We start from the raw sequence: 6,203 nt of genomic DNA on the forward strand, positions 1-6,203 counted from the left end.
TTTATGTTGATTTTTTTTTTTTTTTTTTTTTTTTTTTTTTAGACGAAATCTTGCTCTGTCGCCCAGGCTGGAGTGCAGTGGCCAGATCTCAGCTCACTGCCAGCTCCGCCTCCGGTGTTTATGCCATTCTGCCTCAGCCTCCCGCCACCACTCCCGGCTAGGTTTTTTTTTTTTTTTTTTTTTTTTTTTTTTAGTAGAGACGGGGTTTCACCGTGTTAGCCAGGATGATCTCGATCCCCTGACCTCGTGATCCACCCATCTTGGCCTCCCAAAGTGCTGGGATTATAGGCTTGAGCCACCGTGCCCGACCTATGTTGATTCTTATTATTGCTCCTCTCTGCATCCTCGGATGCACCAAAAAGATCAGTAAGGAGAATAACAATGTAAAGAAGCTACAAATATTATGTAGTAGTCTAAAATTGTGTAATAGTAATAACTAAATATTAACTGTAACATTTATCAAGTGCCTTTCATGTGACAGATGCTATGTATGCCTGTTTTAGTTCACTCTCTGAATGGTCTATTGCAAAGACTATTCACTCTAAAATATATTAAGACTGAGGCTTGGTCATCCAGCAAAAAGTGGGATTTGAACCCAGGCTAGTCTGACTCCTGAGCTCATTATCTTTTACCTTACCATTCTAATTCTGTGATGTGCTGGGTAAGAATGAAAAGAGATTAGTACATTTTCATTGTAGAGTCTAACTATCCATGTTTCTCTGTGACTTCTACCATTAATTATCCTATGCTGTTGCTCAGAATTTTTATAGCAGTGGAACTTTTAAAGAAACAAAATCTATTGGCACTTTAGAAATGACTGGATTGTGATACAGCCTCAGTCAGAACTAATTAGAATTTTGAGCTAATGTTTGAGGTAAGATTCCCTAGGTATTCTCTAACAAAAGCATTTCTCATAAGAAAAATCCAGAAATAGTGGAAATGGTGTCAGGAAGACGAGAGATTAAAATAAACCATTGAGACAACACTGAAATTTATGCATAAGCAGATATTTTAGTTCTTAAAAAATGAATCTATTCAGCAAGACTTGTTTTCTTCTACTGCACAGATATTCACACCCCTGCAAATGGCAAGAAAATAAAGCTAAACATGTCTTGCTTTGTAGAGAAGTGAAAACCCTGCTTTGTGACTACCACAGAAAGGTACTGAAGTCACCCTGGAGATAAAACACCAGTATTTAAGTCCTGGCTCCACTATTTCTGCTATAATCTAAGCATTCATTTCCTCATCTGTAAGATAGGGATAATGGTAAAATTTACATCCTGCACATTGTGAGGCTCAAGGGAGAGGATCTAGTACACTTGTTTGTAAATTTGCTTGCATATTGGAATCACATGAGGAGCTTCAAAAATTACTTATGGCTGCATTCACCACCAATTACCATGGCTTAACCAGTCTAGTGTAGTTAGTCTGGGCTTTAGAGATTGTACAAGATCCTCAGATGACTCAAATTAATAGATAATGTGGCACCCCGGTCTACTAACATGCTGAGGAACACTATGTCTCAACATACAGTGATTCCATTATTATTGTTAATCCCAGATATGCGACCTTGGACACACTGCTTAGCCACTGATGGGAGTTTAATTATACATTGTAAAAGAATAAAACATGATTATATTACCAGGCTGTCATGAAATGCTCACCAAAATGCCTGGGTAGGAGGACATAGAATAAATGTTGTTTTTCCCCTTTTCAAAACTACCTTGTGACTCTTCAGCATTATACCCTCTCACACGATTTACTCATACTGCTTTGAAAGAATTGTACCTACATGTCCTAAAATCTCCTGTTTCTGTACATTTGGTCATATAATCAAAGACCTAACCATTTTTTAAAATTACAGCAGACACAGTTTTTCTTGCCAGAAGCCTTCCTTACCTACTACTCTTTCGCTTATGAAAGTAAATCACTTCTTCTACTGAACATGTGGAGAGTACACATCCTACTTTGTATTATTTTTGCCTATACTCTCAATCCCTAAGAATGAGAGCAAGATTGTTGAATTATTCATCTTTTTTATATTCTTTGACAGCCAACAGAAAAATGGGGCTAAATTGTTTTCATATATGCATGGATAGATACATAGATAGATATGAACATATATTAGAAACACAACTAGAAATAAAGAACATTTACAGAATAATAAAATGCATATATCCAATAATGAAACTTTAACATAGGTAAAGTGAAAGATGATAGAGCTGAAAGAGCTAGTCAAATTCACAATTACAAGTGGAGAATTCTAATATTCTCTTTCTAAAACTGACAGAAAGAACAATCTGCTTGTCAATAAGGATATAGAAGCCTGAAACCATGTATCAACAAAATTGGCCTAATGGACTTTTATAGGATATTACATACAATACTAGAATACACTACTTATTTCAAATGCACATGGAATATTTATCTAAATTGACAGTTTCTTGACTATAAAACAAATATTTGTAATTTAAAAGTGCATTCTAATATATTAATATTAAACGGAAAATCACAAATTAGCATACTTTTAAATAAACCATGGTCAAAGAAGTCATAAGGAGACTTACAAAATATTTTAATCTCAATAGAAATAAAAGCACAGCACATTAAATTTGTGTGGTACATCTAATGCGATACCTCAAAGGAAATTTACAGCAACACATGGTTATATAAGAAGTGTAGTAGATCAATCATCTAAAAGTTCACCTAGGCCAGGTGTGGTGGCTCATGCTTCTAATCCCAGCATTCTGGGAGGCCAAGGTAGGAGAACCACCTAAGCTCAGGAGTTGGAGATGTTCCTGGGCAACACTGCAAGATCACAACTCTACAGAAAGTTTAAAAATTAGGCATGTATAGTGGCATATGCCTGTGTTCTTAGCTACTCAGGAGTCTGGGGTGGGAGGACTGCTTGAGTTTAGGAGATTGAGATTGTAGTGGGCCATGTTCATGCCATTGCACTCCAGCCTGGGGTATAGGGTGAGACCCGGTCTCAAATAAGTAGATAAATAAATAAATAAAATTTCACTTAAAAATCTTAAGAAGAGCACAGAAAACCCAAATGAAGCATATATAAGAAATAATAAAAGTAAAAGCAGAAATTAACAAGATAGAAATCAGAAAAATATTAGGAAGAAAACAATGAAATAATAAGCTCTTCTTTATACACATCAATAAGATTAATAATTTCCTAGACAGAAAAATGCAGACAAAAGGAGAGGAGGCTCAAATTACCAACATTAGGAAATACTAGAAGGTGGGCCAGCACGGTGGCTCACACCTGTAATCCCAGCACTTTAGGAGGCCGAGGCGGACGGATCATGAGGTCAGGAGATCAAGACCATCCTGGCTAACACAGCGAAACCCCGTCTCTACTAAAAAATACAAAAAATTAGCTGGGCGTGGTGGCGGGCAACTGTAGTCCCAGCTACTCGGGAGGCTGAAGCAGGAGAATGGCGTGAACTCAGGAGGCAGAGCTTGCAGTGAGCCGAGATTGCACCACTGCACCCCAGCCTGGGTGACAGAGCGAGACTCCATCTCAAAAAAAAAAAAAAAAAAAAGAAAGAAAGAAATATAAAAAGGCACATTACTACTGACCCTCCAGATATTAAAACCATAGTACTTAACTATTAGTAACTTCATGCTCATTAATTAAAAATATAAATTACATTGAAAAATTAGTAATACAAATGACAAAACCTTCCTCAAAATCAAAGGGATAAGATAAGGATAAATAAAAATATTAATTTTATTTATGTATAGTAGCAATGAAAAATCAAAAATTGAAATTTGAGAAATTATCATTTATAATATAATCCAAGGGTGAAATACTTTCATGTAAATTGGAAAAAAAAAATTGTAACAGCTGTGGAACACACTATTGAAAGACTTTTTTAAAAAAGATCTAAATATATACAGAGATATGATGTTTACTTATTGAAAGACTAAATTAAAAGTTTAAATGCTGTCATAGTCCATTTTGCGCTGCTATAACAGAATACTTGCTACTGGATAACTTATAATGAGTGGAAAGGTATTTGGCTCATGGGCCTGAAAGTTGGGAGGTTCAAGATCTAGGGACCACATCTGGTAAGGACCCTCTTGCTATGTCATCTTATGGTGGAAGGACAGAAAGGCAAAGGAGCATCAGCGAGAGCAAGAGATTGAACTCACCCTCTTTTATAAACTATTATAAAAGACCCTTTTATAATGGCATTAATCTTATTCATGAGGAAGGAGCCCTCATGACCTAGACAACTTCTATTAGGTTTCACCTCTCAACACTGTTGCAGGCTTTGGGGATTAAGTCCTAAAACTTGATCTTTGGGAGACACATCATACCACAGTATTCTGCCCATGGCTAACAAAATGTATGTCCTTCTCAAATTCAAAATACATTCATCCCATCATTTCATCTCAAAATCCTGAAAGTCTTAACAGTTTTCAGTGCCCTTTCAGAAGTCCAAAATTCAGAGTCACATCTAAATGAGATACAGATAAGAGTCAAGGCACAATTCACCCTGAGTCAAATTTTCCTCCACCATGAGCCTATAAAATTAAACACATTATCTACTTCCCAAATATAATAGTAGGATAGACATTTTCATTGCAAAGGGGATTAAAAGGCAAGAAAACAAAGGATAGCTAGATCCAGATAAGTCCAAACCCAAGAATGCAATCAATGTCAAATCTTGTTTCCTTGACTTAAGTTTCCTTGGAGTCAACAATCTTCCTTGACTCCATATCCCACCTTCTGGATATACCGTGGTGGGAGTTAGGCTTTCAAAGCTCTGGAGGGCCCACCCCTATGGCTTTGCTGGACTCAGGCCACATAGCAACTCTCATGGATTAAAGTCTTGTTTTTGCGGTTCTCCCACGTGTTGCAATCTCGTAACTCTACAATTCTGGGGCCTCAAGGACAACTCTACCACCAGAAATTTCCCTAGTGGGGACTCTCTGTTGGGGTTTCAACCCCACAACCCCACTGGGCATTGTTTTGAGGGGGGATCGGATCTCTGCAGTAGCCATACCCTTGTAATAGTCTATGATAGTCTCTACCTGGGCACCCAGGCTATCCTTGACATCCTTTGAAATCTAGGTGGAGAAAGCCATGCTTCCACAGCTCTTGCATTCTGCTTGCCTACAAAATTGTGAATGCCACCCCTTTACAGTGTGTACCTTCAGGAGCGGTGGGTTCAGCTGCACCTGGACCCAATCAAGCCACAGTGGGCCAGTTAAGGCATGCTGTGTCAGAGTATGGAGGGCACAGCCCTGTCTGGAAAGCTTTCCCTTAAGGTCCTTGGCTTGCCTGGAAGACCACTGAAATGCCTCAGGTTCATTTCCTCATTGTCTTTGTAAATAGAATCCAGCTTTATTCTATTACTATCAATCTTTTTAGCAAATAGTTGCTTGGACAAACCCTTAGCATTCTTTATTAAAAGTGTTTTCTTTATTCTTTACATGGCCATACTAAGAGTTTTTCCAAGTTTTCATTCTGCTTCACTTTTAGTTATAAATTCTGTCTTCAAATAATTCTTGTCTTCTGTTATTTTACTGCAAGCAGCCAAAAGAAGCCATGCAGCACCTTAAATGTTCTGCTGCTTAGATATTTCTTCTGCCAGATATCCAAGTTAATCATTCCTAATTTTTGCCCTACACAATCCAAGGACATAGAAACAAATCCACCAGGTTCTTTGTAACTGTATAACAAGTATGGCCTTTCCTCCAGTTTCCAATACCTTGGTTCTAATTTTCCTCTCAAATCTAATTAGAATGGCCTTGACTGTCCATACTTCTACTGACACTCTGATTACAACCACTGAGTAGTTCCTAACAAGATTTGGGCTCTCCCTGCAGCTCTTATTTTCCTCTGAGCTCTCACCAGAATTGCCCTTAATACTCCTCGTTTGTGAAAATCTGGGTTTCTTCTCGCCTGCCCTTCAAATTCTTCCAGGCTTTATCCATTACCCAGTTCCAGAACTACTTGCACATTTTCAGTTTTTTTTTTTTTTTTTTTTTTTTTTTTTTTTTTAATGGCAACAGTCCCACTTCCTGGTACCCATTTGTGTGTGTGTGTGTGTGTATGTGTGTTTTGTGCTCATAACAGAATACATGAGTAATTTATAATGAACAGAAATGTATTTGACTTATGGTTCCAGGGTCTGGGAAGTGTAAAACCAAGCTGCTGACCCTGGAAGGGCCTTCTA

The sequence above is a fragment of the Rhinopithecus roxellana genome, chromosome 15 (genome assembly GCF_007565055.1).
Source record: "Rhinopithecus roxellana isolate Shanxi Qingling chromosome 15, ASM756505v1, whole genome shotgun sequence".
Taxonomy (NCBI): Eukaryota; Metazoa; Chordata; class Mammalia; order Primates; family Cercopithecidae; genus Rhinopithecus; species Rhinopithecus roxellana.